Here is an 18,024-nt window from a genome sequence, read left to right as displayed (position 1 = left end):
GCTTAGGCTGTGCGCTTTGCTTGCTTAGACTGTGCGCTTTGCTTGCTTAGGCTTTGCGCTTTGCTTGCTTAGGCTGTGCGCTTTGCTTGCTTAGACTGTGCGCTTTGCTTGCTTAGGCTTTGCGCTTTGCTTGCTTAGGCTTTGCGCTTTGCTTGCTTAGGCTGTGCGCTTTGCTTGCTTAGACTGTGCGCTTTGCTTGCTTAGACTGTGCGCTTTGCTTGCTTAGGCTGTGCGCTTTGCTTGCTTAGACTGTGCGCTTTGCTTGCTTAGGCTGTGCGCTTTGCTTGCTTAGGCTGTGCGCTTTGCTTGCTTAGACTGTGCGCTTTGCTTGCTTAGGCTGTGCGCTTTGCTTGCTTAGGCTGTGCGCTTTGCTTGCTTAGACTGTGCGCTTTGCTTGCTTAGGCTGTGCGCTTTGCTTGCTTAGGCTGTGCGCTTTGTTTGCTTAGGCTGTGCGCTTTGCTTGCTCAGGCTGTGCGCTTTGCTTGCTCAGACTGTACGCTTTGCTTGCTTAGACTGTGCGCTTTGCTTGCTTAGGCTGTGCGCTTTGCTTGTTTAGGCTGTGCGCTTTGCTTGCTTAGACTGTGCGCTTTGCTTGCTTAGGCTGTGCGCTTTGCGCTTTGCTTGCTTAGGCTGTGCGCTTTGCTTGCTTAGGCTGTGCGCTTTGCTTGTTTAGGCTGTGCGCTTTGCTTGCTTAGACTGTGCGCTTTGCTTGCTTAGGCTGTGCGCTTTGCGCTTTGCTTGCTTAGGCTGTGCGCTTTGCTTGCTCAGGCTGTGCGCTTTGCTTGCTCAGGCTGTGCGCTTTGCTTGCTCAGGCTGTGCGCCTTGCTTGCTCAGGCTGTGCGCTTTGCTTGTGCAATTGCACTTATTTCCCCCCAGAGCGACACTTTGTAAAGAATACCCAATCAGGTGCAAGGAGCTTCACCTCATTCACTAAGCTCTGAGGAAAATGAGTGCAACTTTACATGCAAAGCACACAGTCTAATTCCCCTTAGTAAACCCCCCCCCCAGGAGTGTTATTGGTGCAGCCCATACTCATGTACTGTCCTTGGGATTCTACCAGGCAATCACAAACAATGGGGGAAAATTCAGGACAATTTTTCCAGTCCTCAGACTCACCAAAGCCCCTCAGCGTCTGGAACCCGCAGCTTGGTTGCAGCGACCATGTTGCGTCCAGCAGACAGGTATGCAGCGTGATTTACATGGAATCCAGTAACACAGGTAATGTCTTAGCGTGTTCAAGAAAAAAAAAAAAAAAAAAAACTTACACTTTTTTTGTAGTGGGAGGTTCCATGTGTCACTCCATCATGATTGAGTTATCACAGCCCAGACAATCATTAAAGTGCTAATTGCCCCCGCAGTGCGCAAAATCGCCGTCCCTCTCCTGCTCAGAAAGTGGAGGTGAATTTCTGCTCTTAGGAGATCGGCTAAAATATTATTCCAAAGGTTAAAGTCAAAGTGTTCTACGTGAAGCAACCGGTTGTCTGACTAGCTGTGCGGCGAGACCGCCCGTCACCCTAAGGCGACTTCACAGCGTTCTCCCCTCTGGGCAGTGACATTCCCGCACTGACAAACTACAGAACAAAAACTCCCCCACTTCTCCTAAACCATGACCATCTCAGCAGATTTTATCCAGCATCAAAAAAAAATATATAAAAAAAAAAAAAAATTGTATTTTAAAAATATAAAAAAATATAAAAACATAACATTAAAATAAACATAGTTTCTTTTTTACACCAGCAACAAAAAAGCGAAATGATTAAAATAATTTAAATAAAAAAAAGTGTTACAACACAGATCTGTTCTCCAATTTATCCCCAGCATCATGTAGAGTATGGCTGACAACCCCAAATTTATTTTGTTTATACACTTTGATAAATTCCCATTTTTTTTTTTCTTTCTTGCCTGCAAAATATTTAAGCAGTTATCAGTCAGTGAACTGAGTTTGTGAAGTTTTGACTGAGGCTGCAAATAATGTAAATAGTCTTGGGCTGAAAAAAAAAAAAAAATGTATATATATATAAATATTTTTATTTATTTATTTATTTATTTTTTTTCAGCCCAAGACTATTTACATGAAAATTTTTTAAAATATTTTCACTAAAACTTTTTGTGCAGCAATCCCCCCCCCGTTCTATCTATCTATCTGTATATATATATATATATATATATGCGCATCTATACACACACACGCACATCCATACACACACATATATATTTATTTGTTGTTTTTTTTTTTAGGGGGGGTGGGAGTTTGTTTTTTCAAATTGACTAATTTGGCAGGGATGTAGCAATCTTGGGTTGAGAAATATGATTATTACTACTATTATATTGTATTTTTATTAATATGATTATTAATCACATTTTATACAATCCTATAAATCAGGCAGCACTCAGAGATAACCTTTATCACTCAGTGTTCATCCTTCAAGTCCCATGAGTTCTTATTTTTACAATATATATATATTATATTGTTTGCCTAAGGATAGGTAAAAAATGCTGATAATAATAATAATAATAACAATAATAATAATAATAATAATAATAATAATAAATAATATAAAAAAAATACTACTACTAATAATATAAAAAAATATTACTAATATATATATATTCTAGATTGTAAGCTCTAACTAGCTGATTCCTCCTGTTTTGAATTGTAGTGTAACTGTATTGTCTTCCCCCACACTGTAAAGCGCTGTGCAAACTGTTGGCACTATATTAATCCTGTATAATAATAATATATATATATATATAAAAATATATAATTTTTTTTTTTTCTTTCTATTTTTTTTTTTTTTTACATTTTTTTTTTCAGTTTACATCTTCCCCAATGTGGCAGGTTGTAGAGGACCAAACAGCCCACTGGGGTTAAAGGTTATTATCACAAAAAAATAAAAATAAAATAAAATACTAGACTTTCAGCAAAATGCACCTAAAAAGATGGCCGCCCTGATCACTATCGGGTGTTATTGGTCAAACAAACAGATCGCTATTTTGGCAGTTTGCCTAAAGATAGGTAAAATCCGATCCATTTTGGAAATCTGTGAGGGAATTAGTTTTTTTTTTATACCACAATAATTTTAACACCACAAGTTGTGAAATAAAGCCGCGATTTCCCGAACACAAAAAAAACATTTTTTATTGTTCTCTACAGAATTGGATCTCCGCTTTTCTATCGTGTACCTATAGAAACTTTGTGTTCACTTTCAGATCAGCAGCTTTTCTTTTTTTGGTTATTTCACCTTTTGTTATCGCCTACTGTGCAAAAAAATTGCTTTATGGCCTATTGTGAGTGACACACACAAATACACCTCAGAGTTATGAGTGGAAACATATTTCTAGAATGTCAGTAAATTAGAAAAGAAAAGAAAAATTAGGAAGAAAAAAAATTAAACATGGGGTGGGCTTAGAAACTTTGAAACTTGGTTTTAAAAGTTAAATGCATATAGTAGAAAAATGCTGATAATATTAATATTATAAAAAATACTACTACTAATAATATAAAAATAATAATATTAATAATAATACTAACAAAAATGATATTACAAATAGTAATATAAAAATTAACAATATTATTAATATAAAATAATAATACTAAAAAAAAAAAAAAAGAAGTACTACTACTACCACTACTGGTAATAATAATAATAAAAAAATACTACTACTAATTATAAAAACAAAAAATAATAATACTAACAATAACAAAAATATTACTAGTAATAACAAATAAAAATGCTAATAATAATACTAACAATACAAATAGTACTACTACTACTACTGGTAATAATAATAATATTAATAATATTATTATAAAAATACTACTACTAATTATAAAAATAAAAAATAATAATACTAACAATAATAACAATATTACTAGTAATAACCTGAATAAAAATGCTAATAATAATACGAACAATAATAATAGTACTATTACTAGTAATCATTATAATAATTATTATTATTAATAGAACCTTGTGTGAATATATATTCTATTTACAGTATAAGCTCTCTAGTTTTTTTTTTTAACATTTGTATATACTGCCAGTGTGACAACCTGTGGCTATGTATAGATAGATTTGTAATAAAGACTTTTAATGTGTCCGGATATTTCACATTTTCATTATGTCAAAGTGCTCTTAAACATCTAAAATGAAACTAGTTACAAATAAAAACCATACCCACACTCTACATTAAATATAGGAAAAAATAAAAAAATATTTCCTCTAAATTAAAAAATAAATAAAATAAAATTATGCAGCATTATTACATCTCTGGTGTGCAAATGCAATCTTCCCTTTCCTTTTTTCCTTTAGATATATTTTACTTTTTTTTTTTTTTTATACCTTTAGATGTCTAACTATTCTTTTTGAAATCCTTTAGAAATAACTACAACACTTTATACAGCTGACTAACATAAAATCAAATTAATTACCCTCTTGTACTTACTTTTTTTTTTTTTTTATAAAATTGTTTGTCCTTCGGGCAAAAGGAAAGGCAAAAAAAGGAATTCTCACTTAAATGAGCTACAATGAATCACTATAACAAATCACATTAAACAGCCTCCTCAATTAATTATTTACATAGCCATGATCTAGGGTATATTCTAAGGACATGAAAACATACAAAATGCTGGCTGTTTTGTGCCCACTCTATAGATAATAATATATAATTTGCAGGTTTTTTTTTTTTTTTTTTTATTTGGCACAACAATTGCGACTGGTAGAATGGGAAAAAAAAAAGGATTTTTTTTTTTTTTGCTGCCCAGCAAGTAAAATCGACATTTTGTATAAATGCCGGTACAAGCCCATTTTGAAACGATCGGGGCTGTTGCGTTCGGAGAGTGACAGCTCTATTGAATTGTCAGCAAATAGCATTTTGTGTGTCTTGCTGGCTTTCTCTTGCAGATTAGCCAGTGGGGGATGAATGGCGAGCATTATTCCAACCACTTGGTATTCTGAAATGCCAAAATAATTACCAGGGACTAATTCAAGGCGTTTAGTATTTGGGTAAAGATTTAAAAAAATAAAAATAAAAAAAAAGTTACATAAAAATTTTACTTTTTTCCATTACATTAAGCCGTAAATGTATAACAAAAAAAAAAAGCTACAAATTTTTGGTTTCAATTTTTTTTTTTCTTAATGGACAAAAATTGGATCCCTTCCCATCCCCGTTATACGGTTCTTTGGGTGTCATTGAAGATGAGAGAATTATTCTCAGCTATTGGAAATGACACCCTATAGAGAGGAGGAGGAGGTCTTACCTTCAGGCAGCCAGTCTTCAGGAATTATCGGTGTGGCTCCTCGCACCGGACCAACTGATGATGCCGAGAGAAGTCTTCTCCAAAATATGCAGCCACGCGTTTGGTGTAACGCTTGTCCCTTGTCTTCTCCACCTGCTTCGGGTCTGGGTGTGACATTCTTCAGCTCTTGTGACGGGTTTCCAAGCTTTTGGAAGGGGTGTGGAGAGTTGGGGGGGTCACCAGCCTGAAGTGGCACTCTGGCTGGGACTGTAAAGGGGTGTTTGGAGGATTTCATGGTCCTGTGGTTCCCAAAGAGCCTGAACTGGGGCTAATTTGACATCCAGAAGGTGGGAATCAGCTGCTTCTGTGCGCTAAAATAAAAGAGGAGAACCTTACTGTAAAAAAAATAAAAAATAATAAAAAAAAATAAGGCACACAATTTTTTTTATTTATATTCAGTTTAAGGCAAACTAAATGAAAAAAAATAATAATTTTTGTAAATTTTCAAAAATATTTTAACTATTTTTTTTTCTGAAATATTGTAACATAATTTGGGGATTTTTAATAAAACAAGAAAAAAAAACACAGAAAAACTCTACCCCTCCCAAAATGTTTAACTTTTACATTGTATGAAGCTGCATTGGGGCTAATTTGACATCCAGAAGGGGGGAATCAGCATCTTCTGTGCGCTAAAATAAAAGACGAGAGCCTTACTGTAAAAAAATAAAAAGGCACACAAAACATTTTCATTTATATTCAGTTTAAGGCAAACTAAATGGAAAAAAATAATAATTTTGTGTAAATTTTCAAAAATATTTTAACTATTTTTTTTTTCTGAAATATTGTAACATAATTTGGGGATTTTTAATAAAACAAGAAAAAAAAACACAGAAAAACTCTACCCCTCCCAAAAATGTAAACTTTTACATTGTATGAAGCTCCACTGGTAAAGTAAAATGGTTTCAGAATTTGTTGCCACTACCAGTTCGGAAAAAAAAAGACCAAATATTTTTTGCTTTTAAGAATATTCGGGTAATTATTTTATTTATTTAACAAGAGAAATATGGGGGCCGCCACCAGCAACCTTCTTGTAAATTTTTTAATTATCTGGGTTCAGTACTTTGTCACTAACCCAGGAAAAAGCATGCAGCCAGTAAAGGCACAGCTGCTGATCGGCATACTTGTTCTAGGTCGGGGACTCAAGTATGCGACAGCCAAGCACCTAGCATTTTCAGGAAGCAGAATCAGCAAGGGCAGCCTGTGTTTCAATGTGTGCAATGGCTCCAATCCCCAAATCTGTGTAAATTGTGTAGGAAGAGTCCAAAATCTTTTATTTTTAGTTTTTGCTCATATAAAAAAAAAAAAAAAAAGCCAACATGTTTTGGGGGCAGTGACACCCCTACCATTATATTTATGTATGTTTCGGGGGTAGTCACACTCCTCCCATTATATTTGTTTTCTTTTGGGGGCACCGACACCCCTCATTATATTTATGTATGTTTGGGGGTAGTGACACTCCTCCCATTATATTTATGTATGTTTCGGGGCAGACGCCCCTCCCATTATATTTATGTTTTTTTGGGGACACAGACGCCCCTCCCATTATATTTATGTATGTTTCGGGGGCAGTGACACCCCTCCCATTATATTTGTTTTCTTTTGAGGGCACCGACACCCCTCTTATTATATTTATGTATGTTTCAGGGGCAGTGACACCCCTCCCATTATATTTATGATTTGGGGCACCGACACCCCTCCCATTATATTTACGTTTTGGGGCACCGACACCCCTCCCATTATATTTATGTAGGTTTCAGGGGCAGTGACACCCCTCCCATTATATTTATGTATGTTTCGGGGGCAGTGACACCCCTCCCATTATATTTATGATTTGGGGCACTGACACTCCTCCCATTATATTTAGGTTTAGGGGCACTGACACCCCTCCCATTATATTTATGTTTAGGGGCACTGACACCCCTCCCATTATATTTATGTATGTTTCGGGGGCAGCGACACCCCTCCCATTATATTTATGTTTTGGGGCACCGACACCCCTCCCATTATATTTAGGTTTAGGGGCACTGACACCCCTCCCATTATATTTATGTTTAGGGGCACTGACACCCCTCCCATTATATTTAGGTTTAGGGGCACTGACACCCCTCCCATTATATTTAGGTTTAGGGGCACTGACACTCCTCCCATTATATTTAGGTTTAGGGGCACTGACACCCCTCCCATTATATTTAGGTTTAGGGGCACTGACACCCCTCCCATTATATTTAGGTTTAGGGGCACTGACACCCCTCCCATTATATTTAGGTTTAGGGGCACCGACACCCCTCTCATTATATTTAGGTTTAGGGGCACTGACACCCCTCCCATTATATTTAGGTTTAGGGGCACTGACACCCCTCCCATTATATTTAGGTTTAGGGGCACTGACACCCCTCCCATTATATTTATGTTTTGGGGCACTGACACTACTCCCATTATATTTAGGTTTAGGGGCACCGACACTCACATTCTATAGCAGAAATAAGAAAAAAAATAGAAATAATTAGAACAATGTTGAAAGAGTGCAGAAAATAACATAAAATACTGAATGTCTGAAAGAAATTCATATCATCGGAATCTAAAATTTATCACGGAGGAATAAATTAGAAAAAGATACAATTCAATAGCAATAGTTATAGATATATATATATATATAATGTATTTATTTTTTATTTTTTCTCTCTCTCACTTCTGTTTGTTCGGAATAGAGCTCCAGTCCAAAGTTCTTCTCGGGAGCAGAAGAGGGCGGCTTCATTCCTACATACAGCGGGACCATGAAGAACGGACAAAGCCACCCAGATCTCAGCAACAAAAAAAAAATTGAGATTTTGAGTAACTTTTCTGAGTTACAAATACAGACTGGACTTTAATTATTATTATTTTTTTTTTTTAGTTCAGTGTCACTTTAATTGCCATCATAATGATATATGACAGTATAACTAAAGGCAAAACTTTTGGATTAGAGGGATTAGTACCCCTGTCAGTTTTTATTTTTGTCTGTGCCCCCATTAAGGACATTCCCCCTCTCTATTTGTCCCATTTACCATGATCATTGAACGTAAAAGAAAATCTAAAATTTTTGGGTTGTCTCTAGAAAAGTAATAGAGGGGAGATCTTCCATTGGGGACACTAGTTCTGATAACCTGGGGGGTCCCCAAGGAATTGCCTTAATTTGCAGGGATTTCCTCTCACTTCCTGTTTGGCTGTGGGCAGGGGCAGACTGGCAACTTTTGGCCCAGGGGACAAGTACAAACCAGAGGCCTATGGTGCAGAAAACTTGCCCCCCCCCCCTCCCACTCTACATCTTCCCGGTCTCCTCCTGACCCCCATTCCAGGCTGAAGCTCCGCTCCAGGTACTCTCTCTACTTACTGGCTAAATCCAGGTTCTCAAGCTGGCCAGCAGGGGGCGGTTGGGGGGAGCTGGGACAGCTCAGTTGGGTCTCCAGTGGGGCATTGAACCGGCCTCTGCTCAGACACAGTTTACACCATCCATGCTGGGGAGGGGGGGGGGGGGGCTGCACTTTTTACTTCTCTTCACCAGGAATCCCTTAAGGTGGAGCTCCACCCATTTTAATAAGTTTAGATGTACGTAATCCCGTTTTAAAAATGCTTTTACCAATGTAAACTATTTTATTTTATTTTTTTGCAAGGAAATACCTTTTTTTCTTCAGTGACGTAATTGCCTATAGGCGGCCGGACCCGGAAGTGCAGATGAATAAAGAAGAAAAAAAGTTATTTCCTTGCAAAAAAATAAAATAAAATAGTTTACATTGGTAAAAGCATTTTAAAGGGGATTACGTACATCTCAACTTATTAAAATGGGTGGAGCTCCACTTTAAGGTGTGTCTGTGGCAGAAGTGGTGCAGCCTTTTTACAGGGCATCAGAGCAGCCAAGGGGGCAGTTGCCCCCCTGCCTCCTTCCTTGGCTGTGGGACAGGAAATTAGGGTAAATCTCCCCAATGATGGGACACAGATGGTGGGAATTTTTTTTATTTTTACTGGGGTTATAATCCTCCCTTACTCTATCCCAAAAAAAAAACAAAAAACAGTTGCCGATAATTATACTTTATTTATTTATATATTTATTTACTTTATTGCCTGTTTAACTTAGACTCGGTCCACACTACCGCGACTTTTCAGCCTGACAAGTCGCGGTCCCTCGCAGTCCATTGACCGCTACAGGACCCGTTCTAATAGGAGTGACACAAGTCGCTCCGACTTAGAAAAAGGGTCCTGTACTACTTCGGGGCGACCTCGGAGCGACTTGCATAGACTTCCATTATGTGAAGTCCCTGCAAGTCGCGCCGAAGTCGCGGTGCATGGGACTGCACAAGTCGCCCCGAAGTAGTACAGAGTCGTGCTGCCCCAGTGTGAACAGACTCCTAAAGTGATGTATTCTAATAAAAAAAAAAAAAAAAAACATAAATAAGAACTGTGATTGCAGAATGAAGGTTAGAATGCATCAGAAAGGTAAAGCCTGATATTCGGTGCTCAATATCCAATGATAAAATCACGTGTTGGAAATAAAAACAGGCATCTCAGATGTCACTGAAAACAAGAGAATACCGAAAATATTTACTGAGATAGAAAAGATGAGGCGGAAGCCCCTTCTCTGGAGTTTATAGTCGGACATGTGGATGCAGGGGGTTGCCTCAGGTGGATGGCGCTCTGCCCATTATCTGTCTCCGAGAACCGATGAATTCCGCGGTGAACGATCTCCTGGCATATAGAATGCACCTCTTATGGAGCAAAGAGAGATGTTCTGCACCCCGAAAATAATAACTTACCGAGGCTGCAACTCTGAATAATCAATGTGAAAGTTATGGAGAAAGTGATAATCATATTCTTTTAACCACTTCCTTCCCAGGCCTATTCTGACACTTCACACCTACATGTAAAAATCTACTTTTTTTTTTTGCTAGAAAATTACTTAGAACCCCCAAACATACACACATATATATATATATATATATATATATATATACACACACACACACACACATTATATATATATACATTTTTAGCAGAGACACTATAGAATAAAATGGTGGGCGTTGCAATTTTTTATGTCACATAGTATTTGCACGGCAGTTTTTCAAACGCAATTTTTTTGGGGAAAAAAAAAAAACACTTTCACAAATTAAAAAAAAAAAAAAACAGTAAAGTTAGCCCAATTTTTTTGTATATTGTGAAAGATGATATCACGCCGAGTAAATAGATACCCAACATGTCACGCTTTAAAATTGTGTCTGCCGTGGAATGGCTGCAAACTGCGGTGCTTAAAATTCTCCATAGGCGACACTTACAAAGGCTTTACAGGTTACCAGTTTGGAGTGGCACAGGAGGTCTGGTGCTGGAATTATTGCTCTTGCTCGGACGTTGGCGACAATACTTCACATGTGTGGTGCGATCACCGTTTACATATGTGTGATGGAGTAAGGTTTGTGCTCACATTTGCCCGTAAGCACGGTGGGACGGTGGGAAGGTGGCGCTTTGATTAACTTTTTTTCATTTATTTTATACAAAAATACTCCTGTGTCCACGCCTACTTCCTGGGTCCAACGCTAGGTGGAGCACACGGGCGCGAAATGCCCGCCTACACCACCAGTTGTGTCCAGCAGCAGTAGGTGGAGCTGTGACCCTTGACCTCTGAGGCCACACCTCCTGACCTTTGGGGTGGGTCTATGACCCATTTCCTGAGTCAAAACCCTCTCCTGTGTCTCCTCTTTCTAACCCTAAATAATTTTTTTGTACTGACTTTCAGGTTGAACAACATCCGTGAGAGGTCCTCTTTATGGAGCGACCTGGGGTTTATTAACCACTTTACCCCCTTAACCAGCTCTGGACTGGAAGGATTACCCCCCAAATGACCAGGCCAATTTTATGCGATACGCCACTGCGTTGCTTTAATGGACAATTGCGCGGTCGTGCGACGCTGTACCCAAATAAAATCAATGTCCTTTTTTTCCCACAAATAGAGATTTCTTTTGGTGGCATTTGATCACCTCTGCAATTTTTATTTTTTTGCTCTATAAAACACAAAATAAAAGCGACAATTCTGAAAAAAAAATATTTATATATATATTTTTTTTCCCACTTTCTGCTATAAAACATACCCTATTAAAAAAAAAAAAAAGAATCAAATTTTTTCATAATTTTAGGCCAATTTGTATTCTGCTACATATTTTTGGTAAAAAAAAAAAATACTAATAAGTGTATATTGATTGGTTTGCCCAAAAGTTATCGTATCTACTAACTAGGAGAAAGATTTATGTCATTTTTATTTATTTATTTATTTTTTTACTAGTAATGGCGGCGATCTGCGATTTTATAGCGGGATTGCGACATTGCGGCGGACAGATCGGACCCCTAACTGACATTTTTGACACTTTTGGGGGGGACCAATGACATTACTACAGTAATCAGTGCTAGAAATATGCACTGTCACTCTACTAATGACAGACAGGGAAGGGGGGTGATCAAAGAGTTAAATGTGTTCCTAGGGGGTACTTTCTAACTGTGTGGGGAATGGGCTTATGGAATGAACACAGACCTGTGTTCCTAAATAGGAGGATACCTGTGTTCATTACTGGCGGTCTGCCGTGTTTTTTTTTTTTTTTTGTTAATTGTTGCTCTTTTTTTTTTTTAGTTTATAGAAAAATAAATACCACAGAGGTGATCAAATGCCACCAAAATAAATCTCTATTTGTGGGAAAAAAGGACATCAATTGTATTAGGGTACAGCGTCGCACGACCGCGCCAATATCAGTTAAAGTAACGCAGTGCCGAATCGCAAAAAAAATGGCCTTGTCATGAAGGGGGGGGGGGGGGGGAAGCTTCCGGGGCTGAAGTGGTTAAATGCTTTGCAGTGCCCTCCACCCCCTTTAAATCCATATGAGACTTGTAGGGTCTGCTTTGGATTTTTAGGGGTACCCATTGGCATTTTTTATTTTGTTTTGGTCTGGGGTTCTCTTTCATGATCCATTCCGCATGCTTTTGCAGGTTACGGGTCTTCAGGGCAAGAAGACTGCAAAACGCTCATCAACCGGTGAACCTTTAAATGCATGCCATAGCGTATCAATGCAATGCAAATGCACATTTCTGCACATGCATTGTAAGCGCATTTTTATGTGTAGGAAGGTGAGAAAGCTCATCACTGCACTGCGGCTTTCCTTTACACATGGCTGCACTGCCACCTAGTGGTGATAATAGCTAACAATGACCCAGGACGGGGAATGTTGGCTGTAAAAGGAAATTTCGGCCACCTTCAACCAGGCTTTACCACAAAAACCGAGAATGGAGATCTGCCGCCAGCGCTTTTCTAACAACTTACCACACCTTCAATGTTGTTACTGGCGGCGTGCAATCCAAGGCCGAACGCCCAGAATTAAACTCTATTTCCATCTTTACAGCCAAATTTAAGATTGAAAATTTGACAACTGATGCGTTCTTGCTGCGTTTTTCAAAGCATTTCAATGGGGAGGGGCCGACCAAAATATACACCTAAAGTGCAGCAGGCCGGATTTTTAACACTTCAAAAGGTTCCAATAATGGCCGACAATAAATTCATATTCATTTAAATTTATGATATTAATTAAAATTGAATATAATACAATTATTTATTAATAAATTAAGAATAGGCAGCACTGATATACAGCACTGATGGGCACTAATAGGTGGCACTGATGGGCACTATGTAGCACTGATGGGCACTAATAGGCAGCACTGATGGGCACAGCAATGCTGCACTGAGGGGCACTAATAGGCGGCACTGATGGGCATTAATAGGTGGCACTGATAGGCTGCACTAAAGGGGAACAAATGGGCACTAATAGGTGGCACTGATGGGCACTAATAGGTGGCACTGATGAGGCGGTACTACGATGCAACACTGATGGGCACTAATAGACGGCACTGGTGGGCACTGATAGGTTGCACTGATTAGGTGACACTGGTGAGGCCGCATTAATATGCAGCACTGATGTGCATTAATAGGCGGCACTGATAGGTGGCACTGATGGGTACTAATAGGTGACACTGATGGGCACTAGAAGGCATTGATGGGCACTACTAGGTGGCATTGATGAGACTGCACTACAAAGCAGCACTGATGGGCACTAATAGGTGACACTGATGGGCACTAGAAGGCATTGATGGACACTACTAGCCGGCACTGATGAGGCTGCACTACAATGCAGAACTGATGGGCAGTGATTAGGTGACACTGATGTGGCAGCACTAATAGGCACTGATTAGGTGGCACTGATAAGGAGGGACTAATATGCCACACTGATGGGCACTAATAGGTGGCGCTGATGAGCACTGATAGGCAGCACCGGAAGGCATCACCGATGGGCACAGATAGGAACAAACTGGCACTGATGGTCACTGACTGGCATCACTGCTGGGGTTGCACTAATGATCAGCGCCCCAATTATCTGTACAGGTCTCCCCTGAAGAAGATGCTGCTGATTGGCTCTTCCGTGTTTACCCATGTGATTGGCTGTGTCCAATCGCTGCTGATCACATGTAAAGAGCCGTGTCATTGGCTATTTACCGAGATCGGGGTCAGACACAGCTCGCCCCTAGCACGTGACAGCGGCTAGGCTGATCCAATGTCATATGACATCCTCCCAGAATGAGAGGGGATCTCGCTGCGGGTTTTATTCTATACTGCGGGTGGGAGGCGAGTAATGAATGGATCCAAAATGAAGCGGAAGAAATGTTATCACCGCGCACATCTCTGCTAACAAGAAAGAGCCGGAAGAACATTTTGCAACCAATCAGGGTAACCACTTTCCGACCGCACACAGTAAATGCACCGCGAGTGGGCGTCGCAGGCAGGCATGGCGGCCTACTGGTATGTCACCCATGCGATCCAGTGACCCCCAGACACAAAGGATCAAGGTGCTCGGTACCCACTATGAGCAGCCCGGGGAATCATGTGATCCTCGGATATCATGGCAGAACAGAACAAGGAAGGCTACAAACCACTAGGACAAAATCTTTCTGAAGTACCCAAAACCCGTCACAAGGGGGAGCACTGCACCTGCCAGTCACTGACAGGGTGGCATGAATAGAGAACAAGCGCACATCGAACAATCTGCAAAGAACCAAAAAAATATTGGAGAAAAAGATGAAGTAAGCTGCAAATATCTATAATTCCGGGCGCTTTGTCTGAGTTCTTCCAGTAAGTCTGGAGAATATTTTTATTACACATTTATCCATTTCCCGTCCGGGGCAATTTTTTAAATTTTTTTCACATTTTATAATCAGTATTTTTTAGGACTCTCAAACAGGATATATTTTCTGACAGCAGAGGTCCTGCAGAATAAAATGGCGGCTGTTGCAAATTTTTACTGTCATATTTACGCAGCCATTTATCAAATGCAATTTTTCAGAAAAAATGCACTTAAATATTTCCCAATTTTTTGATAAAATATCTTCTTGTGGAGCGCCGCCTGCAATGTACTGCGGAGGGGTGGCTGCTGTAGACAAACCTGAGTTTTGGGTACGCGCGCCCCTTTATTCGGCTCCTGCTGGTATTGAGCCTGTCAGCAAGTCCCAGCCAATGATTTACAGCCAGGACCTGCTGATCAGCTGTGTCCAATCACAGTCCAGAGCTCTGTGTTGACAATCAACACAGAGCTCTGTACACAGGGAACGATCTTTGTTTTTGCAGGGATAAAAAAACTGAGAGATCAATTAGTAAAAGCAACACGCTTTGCACATTGCTAGGCACAAATGTAACCCTTTGAACGCCCCTGATGGTAACCCCTTCTCAGACAGTGTTAATAGTACAGTGACAGTGCATACTTGTAGCACTAATCACTGTATTAGGGTCACTGGTGATGTCAGGTGTCAGTGGCTGTAAGTCCCTTCATCTCCTGCACCCCCCCCCCCCCCCCAGCGTTGGTTACTGTTAGACATGTGCATGATGAAAAAAGTTGTTTTGTTTAGATTCGTTAATCTAGTCATTTTGTTTCATTAAATTTGGTTGATTTGTTAAATTCGTATTTGGAATTAGTTTTGTCTTTTTCTGATTTTCTTCAAATTTACCAATTTTTTTGTTTCGAAATGTACGAATCGATAAATTTTCAAATTGTTCAAATCGAAAACAATTTTTTTTTTGTTTTTCGATTTCGAATGCGGCAAAGTGAACAAAAGAAAAAAACGTCATCAAATGATTACAACGACTCTTTAAATCATCTTTGGCTTATCAAAAAAACAGCATTTTTACCAAATGGTCCTCCAATAACACAGTCTTTGATTTAAAAAAATATGTTTACAGTTTGAATCAGACTGGAATTCGATATAAAATTCAATTCAAATTTCAATTTGAATTTCTGAATTGAAAAAAAATAAAAAATCTGATCACTTTTATTGCTGTTAGAAGGAATGTAAACATCCCATGTGACAGTTATAGGCAGTGACAGGTACTCTTTATGGAGGGATCGGGGGGATGTGACAGTAATAGGAGTGACAGGTACTCTTTATGGAGGGATCGGGGGGATGTGACAGTAATAGGAGTGACAGGTACTCTTTATGGAGGGATCGGGAGGAATGTGACAGTAATAGGAGTGACAGGTACTCTTTATGGAGGGATCGGGGGGAATGTGACAGTAATAGGCAGTGACAGGTACTCTTTATGGAGGGATCGGGAGGAATGTGACAGTAATAGCAGTGACAGGTACTCTTTATGGAGGGATCGGGGGGAATGTGACAGTAATAAGCAGTGACAGGTACTCTTTATGGAGGGATCGGGGAGGAATGTGACAGTAATAGGCAGTGACAGGTACTCTTTATGGAGGGATCGGAGGAATGTGACAGTAATAGCAGTGACAGGTACTCTTTATGGAGGGATCGGGGGGAATGTGACAGTAATAGGCAGTGACAGGTACTCTTTATGGAGGGATCGGGAGGAATGTGACAGTAATAGCAGTGACAGGTACTCTTTATGGAGGGATCGGGGGGAATGTGACAGTAATAAGCAGTGACAGGTACTCTTTATGGAGGGATCGGGGGGAATGTGACAGTAATAGGCAGTGACAGGTACTCTTTATGGAGGGATCGGGGGGAATGTGACAGTAATAGGAGTGACAGGTACTCTTTATGGAGGGATCGGGGGGAATGTGACAGTAATAGCAGTGACAGGTACTCTTTATGGAGGGATCGGGAGGAATGTGACAGTAATAGGAGTGACAGGTACTCTTTATGGAGGGATTGGGGGGAATGTGACAGTAATAGGCAGTGACAGGTACTCTTTATGGAGGGATCGGGGGGTATGTGACAGTAATAGCAGTGACAGGTACTCTTTATGGAGGGATCGGGGGGAATGTGACAGTAATAGGCAGTGACAGGTACTCTTTATGGAGGGATCGGGAGGAATGTGACAGTAATAGCAGTGACAGGTACTCTTTATGGAGGGATCGGGGGGAATGTGACAGTAATAAGCAGTGACAGGTACTCTTTATGGAGGGATCGGGGGGAATGTGACAGTAATAGGCAGTGACAGGTACTCTTTATGGAGGGATCGGGGGGAATGTGACAGTAATAGCAGTGACAGGTACTCTTTATGGAGGGATCGGGAGGAATGTGACAGTAATAGGAGTGACAGGTACTCTTTATGGAGGGATTGGGGGGAATGTGACAGTAATAGGCAGTGACAGGTACTCTTTATGGAGGGATCGGGGGGAATGTGACAGTAATAGGCAGTGACAGGTACTCTTTATGGAGGGATCGGGGGGAATGTGACAGTAATAGGCAGTGACAGGTACTCTTTATGGAGGGATCGGGGGGAATGTGACAGTAATAGGCAGTGACAGGTACTCTTTATGGAGGGATCGGGGGGAATGTGACAGTAATAGGAGTGACAGGTACTCTTTATGGAGGGATCGGGAGGAATGTGACAGTAATAGCAGTGACAGGTACTCTTTATGGAGGGATCGGGGGGAATGTGACAGTAATAAGCAGTGACAGGTACTCTTTATGGAGGGATCGGGGGGAATGTGACAGTAATAGGCAGTGACAGGTACTCTTTATGGAGGGATCGGGGGGAATGTGACAGTAATAGGCAGTGACAGGTACTCTTTATGGAGGGATCGGGGGGAATGTGACAGTAATAGGCAGTGACAGGTACTCTTTATGGAGGGATCGGGGGGAATGTGACAGTAATAGGCAGTGACAGGTACTCTTTATGGAGGGATCGGGGGAATGTGACAGTAATAGGCAGTGACAGGTACTCTTTATGGAGGGATCGGGGGGAATGTGACAGTAATAGGCAGTGACAGGTACTCTTTATGGAGGGATCGGGGGGAATGTGACAGTAATAGGCAGTGACAGGTACTCTTTATGGAGGGATCGGGGGGAATGTGACAGTAATAGGCAGTGACAAGTACTCTTTATGGAGGGATCGGGGGGAATGTGACAGTAATAGGCAGTGACAGGTACTCTTTATGGAGGGATCGGGGGAAATGTGACAGTAATAGGAATGACAGGTACTCTTTATGGAGTGATCGGGGGGAATGTGACAGTAATAGCAGTGACAGGTACTCTTTATGGAGGGATCGGGGAGGAATGTGACAGTAATAGCAGTGACAGGTACTCTTTATGGAGGGATCGGGAGGAATGTGACAGTAATAGGCAGTGACAGGTACTCTTTATGGAGGGATCTGGAGGAATGTGACAGTAATAGCAGTGACAGGTACTCTTTATGGAGGGATCTG

The 18,024-nt window shown here is 40.3% G+C and overlaps 1 protein-coding gene across 2 annotated transcripts in view; it reads right to left on the bottom strand.

Annotated features, from left to right (window-relative positions):
• The window catches only part of NTN1 (netrin 1), a 221,502-nt gene extending 215,918 nt beyond the window's left edge, over positions 1-5,584 (bottom strand). For both annotated transcript variants that reach the window (XR_014225866.1, XM_082271470.1), the window contains exon 1: positions 5,261-5,584. The gene's annotated coding sequence lies outside the window, so the exon portion shown is untranslated. The remainder of the gene's footprint in view (positions 1-5,260) is intronic.
• Positions 5,585-18,024: the final 12,440 nt, after the last annotated feature.

Source organism: Pelophylax lessonae (assembly GCF_965119305.1).
Source record: "Pelophylax lessonae genome assembly, chromosome: 11".
Classification (NCBI taxonomy): domain Eukaryota; kingdom Metazoa; phylum Chordata; class Amphibia; order Anura; family Ranidae; genus Pelophylax; species Pelophylax lessonae.
Note: the sequence above shows the minus strand (reverse complement) of the source record. Positions and strands in the feature narration are given on the sequence as shown.